This window comes from Eschrichtius robustus, chromosome 3 (genome assembly GCF_028021215.1).
Source record: "Eschrichtius robustus isolate mEscRob2 chromosome 3, mEscRob2.pri, whole genome shotgun sequence".
NCBI classification, from domain to species: domain Eukaryota; kingdom Metazoa; phylum Chordata; class Mammalia; order Artiodactyla; family Eschrichtiidae; genus Eschrichtius; species Eschrichtius robustus.
Genome location: NC_090826.1, coordinates 9406587 through 9419218, shown reverse-complemented (window position 1 = coordinate 9419218; position 12632 = coordinate 9406587).

Sequence of the window (12632 nt, the reverse complement as noted above, 5' to 3'; positions counted from 1 at the left end):
CCTTTCTTTTTTAAGTAAAGCTGTTTAAAAAAAAATTCATTCTAACAATTCAATGGATTAGAAATTAGAGGCCTTTCTGTAGTTTTCCAGTAGGTGGCGGTATAGCACACTTTTTTGGGTTCTCTTAGCGGCGCTCCCTCTGGTTATATTTGAGAGTCAACACTTTCCACCCTCCATTGCCTCTGTCATAGGCATCACCTAGTGCCATCAATAGTGCTGCTTGTGCCTCTAGGGGTTGTTGGCGCCTTGCTGCTGCTGGTGTCACTGGCGTCACTGTCTGGGGCACCAGGACGGTAGGTGCTTAGTCCAGGACCTCCTGAGTTGCAGGCTACACTGCAAAGGGGAAGGAGTGGGGAGCCAGGGTTGCATATACCTTGTCCGTCGGGTTCAGGCTTCACCGTGGTGGGTGGGGACAGGGGGTCAGAGTCATGGATGCCTCTACAGCCAGAGAGATGGGTTCACAGACCTCACTGCTGCCCAGTTATCTGTGGCCATGGGAGCTGCTATAGCCAGGAGGCTGGAGTTGTGTGCACCACCTCCCCTCTGGCTACTGGGTTCTCGGGGGCTGCAGACTCAGCTGCCACAGCTTGGAGTCTGGGACTGCAGGTGTCATCTCCACTGTTTCCCCAGTTCCACCTCCTCTGTGTGTTCCAGCCCACGCGCTGTTAGATGTACAAATGTGTGGAGTTCTTGGGTATCCTGGTGAGTTGGGCAGAGACACCTGTGTTGAATTGTGGATGTTTTACTGGTTGTAGATTGAAAGGGAGAGACAAAGAGAGCAACTCACGCCACCATGATGCTCACGCCACTTCTATCTTGGTCTTATTTTATACACAGGAACAAATTATATGAATCATAGCAAGTTCTTCCTATTTCCCCACCTTTGGTCAACTGGTAGTTTTGTCCATTTTTTAGCACGAGCATGGAGTCAAATTTTTTTCCCAAGGGTTAGCTCACTTGGCCCTTGATAGTAATTGTAGAACCCTTTGGAGAGCCCTGGGATATTGATAGAATGGTGGCTGAGAATGGCTTTTGTTGTTTTAATTGAGTCGTTAAAGGACTCAATGAACATCTGCTGAATTGAAATGGAACTCTTCTCAGCAGTGGCAATCACAGCCTTTCTGAAGATCAGAGTACTGAAACTACAAGAAAAGGACCTCAAAAATGGTCCCAGCTCTTTAGACAAGAGACGGGGTGAGCTTGGACCAGGAATTACAAACCCACATAGACTGAGAGGCAATGACTATCAACTGGGGTGAGTGGGCGCCCTCTGAGGGAAGCATCCGTACTTCAGCTCCAGCTGATCAAGGCTATGCAGAAAGAGAGACAGAGTGTTGCCACTTCTCATTTTCCCAGAGAAGCCATAAATTTAGAATTTTATATAAAATTTCCAGTACTTAAAAAAGCATTGAGAGGGACTTCCCTGGTGATCCAGTGGTAAAGAATCCGCCTTCCAATGCAGGGGGCGCGGGTTGGATCCCTGGTCATGGAACTAAGATCCCACGTGCCGTGGGGCAGGTAAGCCCAAGTGCCACAACTATTGAGCTTGCATGCCACAACTAGAGAGCCTGTGTGCCATAAACTACAGAGCCCATGAGCTCCAGAACCCACGTGTCACAGCTACAGAGCCCATGATCCCTGGAGCCTGTGCGCCACAACTAGAGAAGAGAAAACCTGCACACCACAACTAGAGAGAAGCCCGGGTGCTGCAACGAAAGATCCTGCATGCCTCAGTGAAGATCCCACATGCTGCAACTAAGACCTGATGCAGCCAAAACAACAAAACAAAACAAAAAAAAAATTGAGGATTAATTCAAAACTAAAAAATAAAACCAGATACATCTGTAGTCTGGATGTAACCAGTGGGCTGTCAGTAGCATAACCAGTGGCATAACTGACTGAATGATAGTAATGACACTAGCTAACATTTATGTTCACTTGCTCTAAGCTAGGTGCTGAGAAACGCTTTATGATCCTTTAATCCCCCTGCCAACCCTATGAGGTAGATGGAGAGATTTTGTTCAATATAATTAACGTCAGACAATATAAAATACTAAAATGACACACCTGAATCTAATCAGGCTTGCAGATCTGATGTCCAGTTTACAAGAAGCTTAGGGGATATAGGAACAAATTAAATTTGGAGGAAGAAGTACCTACCATGAGGGGAGAATTCAGACACATTCACTATGAGGACATTCCTTAGGACAATTGATCCAGTCCTTCAAAAATCACACACACGCACCGACACACAATCATACACACAGTGTCAGGAAACAAAAGCCGTTGATTAAAAGGGACTAAAAAAATCCATTATTACAAAATGCAGTATGAGGGTCCTTTTTGGATCTTGATTTGAACTAAGCAATGATAAAAAGTTATTTTGGAGATAACTGGGGGAATTTGAATATAGGCTGATGACTGGCTTCTCATCAGAAACAACAGAGGCTAGAAGACAATGGAATGCCCACATTAAAGTGCTGAAAGAAAAAAAAAACACCTGTGAATGTAAAATTCTATGTCCAGCTAAGATATCCTTCAAATACAGGGGTGAAATAAAGACTGTTTCAGACACACAAAAAAAGAGTTGAGACAATCTGTCTCCAGCAGAACTGCATGACAAGATATTCTAAAGCAAGTACTTCAGGCTGAAAGGAATGATACAAGGTGGAAACTGACATTCATGGGGGAATGGAGAGCACCAGAAATGGTAAACACATGGCTAAATATAAAACTATCTTTAATTTCCTTAATCTCTTTAAAAGACTACTGTTTAAAACAAAAATAGTGATTTTGTATTTGGGAGTTTATAACATAGGTAGAATATAACATTGATAGCACAAAGGAGGAGGTTAAATGGAATTATACTGTTTTAAAGTATTTACTTTTTTTTTTTTAATAAATTTTAAATTTATTTATTTATTTTATTTTTGGTTGCAGTGGGTCTTCATTGCTGCGCGCGGGCTTTCTCTAGTTGCGTTGAGCAGGGCTACTCTTCATTGCGGTGCGGTGGCTTCTCTTGTTGTGGAGCACGGGCTCTAGGTGTGCGGGCTTCAGTAGTTGGGGCACGCGGGCTCAGTAGTTGTGGCTCGCGGGCTCTAGAGCACAAGTTCAGTAGTTGTGGTGCATGGGCTTAGCTGCTCTGCGGCATGTGGGATCTTCCCGGACCAGAGCTCAAACCTGTGTCCCCTGCATTGGCAGGCAGTCTTAACCACTGTGCCACCAGGGAAGCACTACAGTATTTACTTTTTACCTGAAGTGGTAAAATATTTATTCTAGGTACACTCTGGAAAATCAATAATGCATATTATAATCGCTAAAGCAATATAAAAAGGTATAGCTAAAAAACTAGCAAAAGAAATAAGATGGAATGTAAAATTATTCAATTAGCCTAAAAGAAGTCAGGAAAAGAGTAACAAAGAAGAAGTAGAATAAATAGAAAACAAATAGCAAGATGCTACACTTAAACTCAAGCATATCAGTAATCACATTAAATCTAAATGAATGAAATCTTCCAAGTAAAGGCCAGAGGTTATCCAATAGGATAAAAACAGTAAGACTCAGCTTTGTGCTGCTGTAAGTAATATACTTTAAATATAAGGACACAAATAGTTGAAACTAAAAGGATGGAAAATTATGTATTAGTAAGCATTATAAAGCTTGTGTGGTTGTAGTAATATGAAACAATGTATATTTTAAGACGTGGAATATTACCAGAGATAAGTAGGATAGTTCATAATGATAAAAGTGTAATTTATTTGGAACACATAACAATCCTAAATGATTATTCACCTAATAACAGAGTTTCAAAGTACAGTGAAGCAAAAACTGACAGCACTAAAGGAAGAACACTAAAATCTTACAGAATATGTTGTCTGACGACAAGAGAATTAAATTAGAAATCAAAACAAATAACTTATCTAGAAAAGCCCTAAATATTTGATAATTAAACATTATCCTTCTAAATAACCCATGGTCCAAAGAAGAAATCAAAAGGGAAATTAAGAGCTATTTTGCAGGACTTCCCTGGTGGCGCAGTGGTTGAGGGTCTGCCTGCCAATGCAGGGGACACGGGTTCGAGCCCTGGTCTGGGAAGATCCCACATGCCGCAGAGCAACTAGGCCTGTGAGCCACAACTACTGAGCCTGCGCTTCTGGAGCCTGTGCTCCCAACAAGAGAGGCCGCGATAGTGAGAGGCCCGCACACCGCGATGAAGAGGGGCCCCCGCTTGCTGCAACTAGAGAAAGCCCTTGCACAGAAACGAAGACCCAACACAGCCAAAAATAAATAAATTAAAAAAAAAAATTATTGTGCTTCAAGCCAGCTTTCATTTAAAAAAAAAAAAAAGAGCTATTTTGCAATGTCAGTGATAATAAAAACTAACACATCAAAACTTGTGGGATGAAGCTAAAGTAGTCCTTAGAAGGAATTTTGTAGCTTTAAATGAAACATTTAAAAATAAATATTCTATGTTTCCATCTTAAGAAGCTAGAAAAAGAAGAGCAAATTAACCCCAAAGTGGGGATTAACATAGGTTATAAACTTAACTATAAAAGGTATAACAATAACATTTCCAGAAGAAAACATAGAATATCTTCATGACCTTGGCATAGGCAAAACTACTTGTAGAGATAAGCAAAAAGCATTAAATAGAAAAGAAAATAGATAGTTCATATTCCACCAACAGTGAAACTTCTGCTCATTAAGTCAATGAACATGAAAATAAGAAAATGAAAAAGCAAGCCACAGACAGGGTGATAATATTCACAATACATACATCTAGAAAAGCACTTGTATGCAGACTATATAAGGAAATCCTAGAAATCCATGTATAAAAACAGAACCCAAGAAAAAATGGGTAAAAGACTTGGATGGACACTTCCCCAAAGAAGATATATGAATGCCCAGTAAGCATGTAAAAGGTGCTCAACATCATCTCTCATCAGGACGGTGAAAATTAAACCACAATGAAATACCACCCTTTAGAACAGCTAAAATTAAAAATATTTACTTCTCCAAATGTTGGTGAGGACTATGGTATTGGCTAAAATAAAGCTTTTTATGTTAAAGTTATTATCACTGACAGAAATTAAAATAGGGTGGTATTGGAGCAAGGATGGTCAAATGGAACAAAATAGTAAGTCCAGAAATAGAACCACGTATATACAGTCACCTGATGTACAAGAGTCACATATATTAGTCAACTAATGTTATTTTTTAATAGATGGTGCTGTATCAACTGGACATCCAAATGGAGAAAAAGAACCTTGACACCTGTCTTACATATACACAGAGACCAATTCCAAGTGGACCATAGACTTACAAGTCAAGGTAAAACAATAAATCTTCGAAAAGAAAAACTAGGAGAGTATTTCACGACCTTGAAAGATGTCTCAAACAGGAGTCTAAAAACACTTTTCCATGAAGGAAAAGAGCAATAAACTGGACTACATTAAAGTTAAGATCTGCTTCGACATCATTAAGGGAGTTAAAAGGTAAACCACTAAGTTGGAGAAGACAGTTGCAATGCATATATTGAACAAAGGATTTTTATCCAGAATATATAAAGTACTCCTACCGATCAATAAGGAAATGACAGTCTACTAGAAAGATGGGCAGAAAATATGAATAGGCACTTCACAAAAGAGGATATGAAAAGTGCTCAATATTTTTAGTCATCAGGGATACGCAAATTAAGATCATTTTGCAATGAGATACCATTGTGCACCTACCAGAATGGATAAAATGTGTGTGTGTTTGTTTATTTATTTATTTATTTATTTATAACCAGCAGTGAAAGCCCTGAGTCCTTACCACTGGACTGCCAGGGAATTCCTGATAAAATGTTTAAAAACTGACAAAACCAAGTGTTGGTGAGAATGTGGAGCAAGTCTCACATACTGCAGGAGAGAGTGACAAGGGATGCAATCACTTTGAAAAACTATATGGGGCTTCCCTGGTGGCGCAGTGGTTGAGAATCTGCCTGCCAATGCAGGGGACACGGGTTCGAGCCCTGGTCCGGGAAGATCCCACATGCCGCGGAGCAACTAAGCCCGTGTGCCACAGCTACTGAGCCTGCGCCCTAGAGCCCGCGACACAACTACTGAGCCCGTGTGCCATAACTGCTGAAGCCCGTGCGCCTGGAGCCCGTGCTCCACAATAGGAGAAGCCACCACAGTGAGAGGCCCAAGAGGCCCACACACCGCAACGAAGAGTAGGCCCCGCTCACCGCAGCTAGAGAAAGCCTGTGCACAGCACCGAAGACCCAATGCAGCCAAAAATAAATAAAATAAATTTATATAAAAGAAAAACTATATGGAAGCATCTAATGAGGCTGGACATGTACATGTCCTATGATCCAGTATTTCCACTCCTAGGTGCATAACCAAAAAAAAGTGTGTGTATACCTATGTACCAAAAGACATGGACAAGAACGTCTACAGCAGAATTATAACAGAAAATATCCCAAATGTCCGCGAACATTAGAATGGATAAATTGTGATACATTCGTAAATGTAAACACAATGAGAAAGAACCACAGAACACATGACTGTGTGGATGAATCTTCCCAATTTGATGCCGAAAATAAGAAGACAGGCACAAAAGGGTACGCACTGGGTGATTCCATTTTTATAAATTCCCCCAATAGGCAAAACTAATCAATGATGACAGAAGTCAGAATGGTGATTACCCATGTCTGGGAAGGGCCATGAGAGAGACTTCAGGGTGGAGGTGGGGTGGCTGGAAATGGTCTATATTTTGATCTGATTCACTGAAAAATCCATCAAGATGTCTACTTTATGTATGTTTCTTTCCATAAGAACATTTTCTATGTGTATAATGCTTTAACAATAACAAAAGGATCAGGTGATATATGGCAGAATGATGATGATGGATTTGTGGGCATTCTTATATAGTACGTTCTCCACTTTTATGATGTTTGACATTTTTATAATAGAAAAATAATGTAACAACCATATGACACAGTCACCAGTCAGAATTGACACTTGGCTGTGCCAGCTAGGGGATCAGGAACCCTGGGTACATGCTGTTACAACCTCTATATCAGAGACAGGGAAAATGGGGCTCAGAGAGGTTAAGTAACTTGCTCAAGATCACACTGCTGATCGGGAATGAGCAGGACAGGCAGTCTGGCTCTGGAGGCTGCCCGCTTAACCACTCCAACCATGCTTCTCCTTTTGTGGCCTGAACAGCGGAAGGTGGTCAGGAGGACTGGGTCCTGGAGACCTCCATCTAGGCAGAGGGCTGTGGACGCTGATGCCTTACTCTGGTTATGAACTTCCTCCCTCACTGGTCACAGCCATGGTCAATGTGACCCTGTGTGTTGTGTGTGGGCACAGGATTTGACACAAAGGACATGCTTGATAGATGTTAGCTATGGGGAACAGCCTGGATCTCTTCCTTTCCCTCCCTAGGGCTGAGCTGCCTGCTTCTCCTGGGTTCTTGAGGCCAGTCACCCCAGACCCCCTTCAGCGGAAGCTCTGTGGACACTTAGGCTGGGAGAGGGAAGATAGGGGAGGTTTATAGTGGCAGTGGCCACAGGCTCATTAATAGTCATGATTGTTGTGAAAATTTCAGGCTGATCAGAAATAGAGATGACATGAGGCTCCAGCTGGCCTGTCCAATCTTCTTTCTGGACTCAAACAGCCAGGGCATTGTTCAGAAAATTGCAGAAAATTGCCTTGTTTCCATGATACAGCAATTAGCCAACCTTCCTCCTAGCCTGGCCCTCAGCAGCTGACATGCCTCCATCCATCCATCCATCCATCTATCCATCCATCCATCCATCCATCCATCCATCCATCCATCCATCCATCCATCCATCCATCTATCCTTGCAATGTCAGGCGCCTACTTTGAGCTCCAGGTGCAGCTTTCTGAGGTTCTGGCAGGAGGAATACCCACACCTGTTTATAGGGTCAAGTATAGGACTAATCTCCTGAGAGGCAGCCTGGCCCTGCTCCCTGCCTTCCTTCATAGCTCACCCTCAATTCCCTCAAGTGGCCAGGGATGATGACATGCTCTGGGGATGCAGGGTCCGCTGGAGATGCTGCTGCAGTATCTCCAGCAGGTGGCGCTGAAAGGCTTCTCTTCACCTGGGTGACACTGCCTGTTTTGCCCTTGCTTCGGGAAGCAGCAGGCCGGCCAGATGTGGGAACACAGGGCAGTGGCTCAGCCCCAGACCAGCAGACCAGGCAAGGAAACTCTCATATGAAATTTTAGTCCTTGCGTGGACATTCTTATAAAGTGCAGGAGGGCTTGTCTCCCTTCTGGTCTGGGATCGGCTGCATAGCACTCAGAGCCAAACTCCCCCTGTCTCCCCTGAGAGTCATGCCTGGTGCCTTGAAAAGGCATAGACCTTGCAGTTACACAGACCTCAGTTCAAATCCCAGCTCTGATGTTAAGGGCTGTGTGACTGTGGGCAACTTGCTTCAACTCTCTGAGCCTCAGTTTAGTCACCAGTAAAATGGGGTAATAATGCTCAGGTTAGCATCAGGATTAAATGGGTCAGCATGTAAAAGCACCAAATCGTTATAGGTCGTCGGCGAGTGCTGGTTCTCTCTCCGTCTGCAGGCCTCGTGTGGGTGACCCTGTCAGCAGTCACAGCCCAGCATGGGCCTGTATTTCTTACTACTCTATGCAGTCCCCTGAGCCAGTATAGAATTGGGCTCCTGCTAAGAGAGAATTGAGGGGCCAGGCAAGGAAAGTCCCAGAAACTGCTTCCTCAAGCCCACTAACGGCCACACCAGCGTCTGTCCCCACTTTGGGAGACCTGGGTGCATCACCTTGATTTTCCAGTAACTCTTACTTCTTTCACAACAGACTGGAGGGAAAGTGCTACTTCAAAAATCATTGCTTTCTAGAAAAAGCCTGGCAAGGCAAACATCATAATGTTAACATGTGAAGTTAAAATATATAAAAGATCAGGGATTTCTTTAAAAAACAACCAAACCCAGTCCTAGAGGTGGGGATTCAGTTTAGTTCCCTTGGAAAGGCTGGGTCGGCCCCAATGGTAAACCCGTGGTTCTTGGGGCATGTTTCTTAGCAGGGACAGCAGAATGTCAGGGGCCGGCCAGAGCCCCCAGCGAGGAGAGCAGGAGAGTGACAGGACCCGTGACAGACCCTCGCCCGGGGAGCGGCAGTGAGTGATTACCCTGGGGAGGAGTGGGCAGAGATCCATGAGTCCAGGGCCAGGGAAACAGGTGTTTCCGAAGCGTCTGTGTCTTGGGCGTTCAGAGGCTGGAGCCTCTCGTCTTGGTGGGTCGAGTTGGTGGGGTCCCAAGTAGCTTCTCTGGGGTCTCCTTTAGGGCACCAGAAATGCCATCTGGTCTCAAAGACAGGATTCACAGCAAACGTGTTTGCTCCTGTCTTACGGAACGGATGAGTCCAATTGAAGGCACCTGGGATCTCAGGGCTGTGGGATCCCAAGAGGCAGGCAATACCCAGTGATGTAGGACCCTTTGGAGGGCGAGGAGCCAGGGCTGGTCAGACCCAGGAAACCCACGGATGGGGAGGTGGCCTTGGAAGTGAGGCAGGTCTCAGCATGGAGCCCCTGGGATTGACACTGGAATCTGCCCATCACGGACACCCTATCACCTGACCTTCTCTTCTGCATTCCTCCAGCCAGACGGGGAGGGTGGGAGCCATCTTTGAAGCTGCAAAAATCTTCCTGTCACATGCCCCATCAGCACCTCGGCAACCTTATCTCCGCCTTTAGCTCTTCTCGGGGTGCTGAGAGCAGGGAACTGGGGGTTCAGGTAACAAGGTGGGGTCAGCTGTGCAAAAGTGCAGACAGTCGCCCCCATTCCCACAGGCAGCTGCACCCCTTCCCTCCCCGCACAGCCTGCACCCCTTGGGAATCAGAGAGACCTGAGTTTGAGTCTTTCTGCCACTGCTGTGTGACACTTGCCAAGTGCTTCACTCGTGTGGGCCTCAGTTTCCCTAATCTGTCAGATAGACACAGCAGACCTGCCCAGTCTGCTCACAGGGTCGGGGTGACAATTACACAAGACAATGCACTTTGTAAACAAGAAAAGCGTAATCTCACAGCAAATGCTGCCTCCCCAGCCCTCTCCATAGCTGGATATGGCCTGCAGACATGTTTTGTTAGAAGCTCTCAGCAGTAAAAAAAAAATAATAATAATAATAATAATTTTTGACCAAGATGAAAAAATCAGGTTTTTACAGCAGATTTTGAATTTACTTCCACATTTGACAGTAGAGGTGCCCCTCTCAAGACAGCGCTCAGGCAGGCTGAACTGCTCTTTCAGACAAGTTTCTCTGGGTCCCCACAGCCCTGTGACATCCTCAACACCTAGATCAAAGGTCAGGTCCTGTTTGTCACCTGGCTTGCTTCCCTCCTTACGCTACCCAGCTGGCTCCTATAGGTGTTTGATCATTAGTCCCTCTGATCATTTCAAAGCTTGGCCCCTGAGTGTGGGACCCCTGGCCTAGTGGGCGCTGAGCTGCCCTGCTTGAGAAGAGCCCTCTGGGTCAGGTCACCGGGAACAGGCCACCGGGACATGAGTCCCTCCACCGAGACCCATACAAGGCTGTGGGCCTGCGCTCAGCAGCCCGGATCACGGGGACGCAGGGGTTTCACCTTCTCCAAGGAAGGCGCAGGGACAAGAGGGAAAACAGGGAGCTATTTCGGGAAGGTGTCGAAGGCTGGGACACTAAAATTAGACCCTTGGTTCCTAAAAAGACATTGGCGCCAACCAAGACCTTGGAGAGGGGCTCTTCAGCGCGGAATGTGACCCCAGGAAGGGCTCCGCGGGCCTGGGCAGTGAGGTCAGCCTGCGGGACCAATGGCACCGCCCGATGGCCAGTGGTCAGGGCACCTCTCCCCCAGCGGCACTGCCTGCAGAATTCTGGAGCTGGTTCCAACCGCTTCCTGTCTGCGCCCGGTGCGCGGGAAGGGAGGGGGCAGAGCTCCCCAGTCCCGGCGCCGTCTGGCCCTCCAGGCTGCATTTTTCCCTTTGTGACTGTCCCTTTGCCTTCTGTACTTCTTTCTGCTCCATTCCAGGGGTGTGTGTGTGTGGGAGGGGGATTGGGGGTTGCTCAGAAGAAGCGACCGTCTTGGAGCTGGAGCTCCCAGGCCTGGGCTGAGAGTGTGAGCCTGTGCGGGGCCTGGGCCTCCGGGTCAGGCAAGCCCACTGCACTGGGCTTTCTTCCCTTGTCTCCTTCTTTGGTCCCTGGGCTTCACCTCTATCTTCAGGGATGTGTCTGCCGAGGAAGCAGGGGATGAGGCTTTGTGGGCCTCAGGCTCTGAGACGCCTCCTCTCGCTCCCTCCCCAGCGCCCTGGCCCGGGGTCCAGGACTTCATCATTTGCCTTTGCTCTTGTCCCAAGTTGTTTTCTAGGGCAGGGAAGGTGGCAAATTAGATCCTGTCACCGCACCTGTCTGGATTCCTTTAACAATTGCTCGCGGCCCTTGGGTCTAAAAGGCCCACGAGGTCCAGCCCTGCCTACCTCTCACCCCACACCTAGCCGCATGGCCTCTCTCGTTCCCTAGCTCGCCAGGTTCCTTTGATGAGGCCTGCCCACCTCTCCTTGCCCCGCTGAGCCTCGTACACTCAATTTCAATGTCACTTCCTCAGAAAGGCCTGCCCAGACCTGACACCAGGTCAGAGCTCCTTTCTCTCTGTGACCCTCTCCCCTTTGCTAACACTCATCAGGCCCGTTGCTTGTGGTCCCCACTGGGGTGGGAGCCCCGTGTAAACTGAGCCACAGTGCTGCTTACTGCTGTGACTCCGGTGCCTGGCACAGAGTAGGTGCTCGAAAACGCCTGTAGTCGAGCTGACGTGGAACCCGAGAGGGCGGTGCCCTGGTCACTCTTGGACAACAGGGGTCTAGGAGTCAGGGAAGTGGCTGTGTCCTCCTGCAGGCCGGCTGCTTGGGTGAAGGAGGATGGGTGCCCCGAGGGAGGCCTGAAGGGGACGTGGGGGGAGGGCGCAGCTGGAACGGGGGCTGCGGCAGTGTCCACAGGGCTCACCCACGGCGGAGACTTGTCACTTACCGGCCAGCCCAGGTCCCCTCTGAACCCGCACCGTCTCCCCCAGGAGCCTCTCAGATGTGAGGGCTGGTGGCTCAGAGACTGAGGGGACCCAGAGCCTGGCCTGAGGTGTGTCACCCCCCCAGGCCTCCTGTCGCCTGCTTGGAAATACGTGAAACACTCAGAAACGATGTGTTCATTCACTGATCTACGTTCAACTTGGTTTTAGCTGGATCCTGCTCACGACTCCTTCTACAACGTGGTTGTCCAGGCTGTCCGGTTGACGTCCATCACCTGGGTTAATTCCACCTGTTTCATGCTCAAAAGCATCCTGGTTTGGACCTTATGTTACATGATTATGCCATTAGGTCTATATATGATCATATAGAATCATCTCTAAGATAATTTGATAACTAGTAATTGTGTAGCTTAATAATTTAAGTAAAAAAGCAGAAAAATGCAAAATGCTAGAGCACAATTAGACACAGACATGTGCGCTTGTGTGTGGATGAGATATCCATGGCAGGAGATGGAAGAAATTGATGAGGGCGTGTCCGGGAGGGGAGTAGAAATGAGGCACGAAATCGGGAGAGATGCATCCTTTTCAAAAGTTTGGTT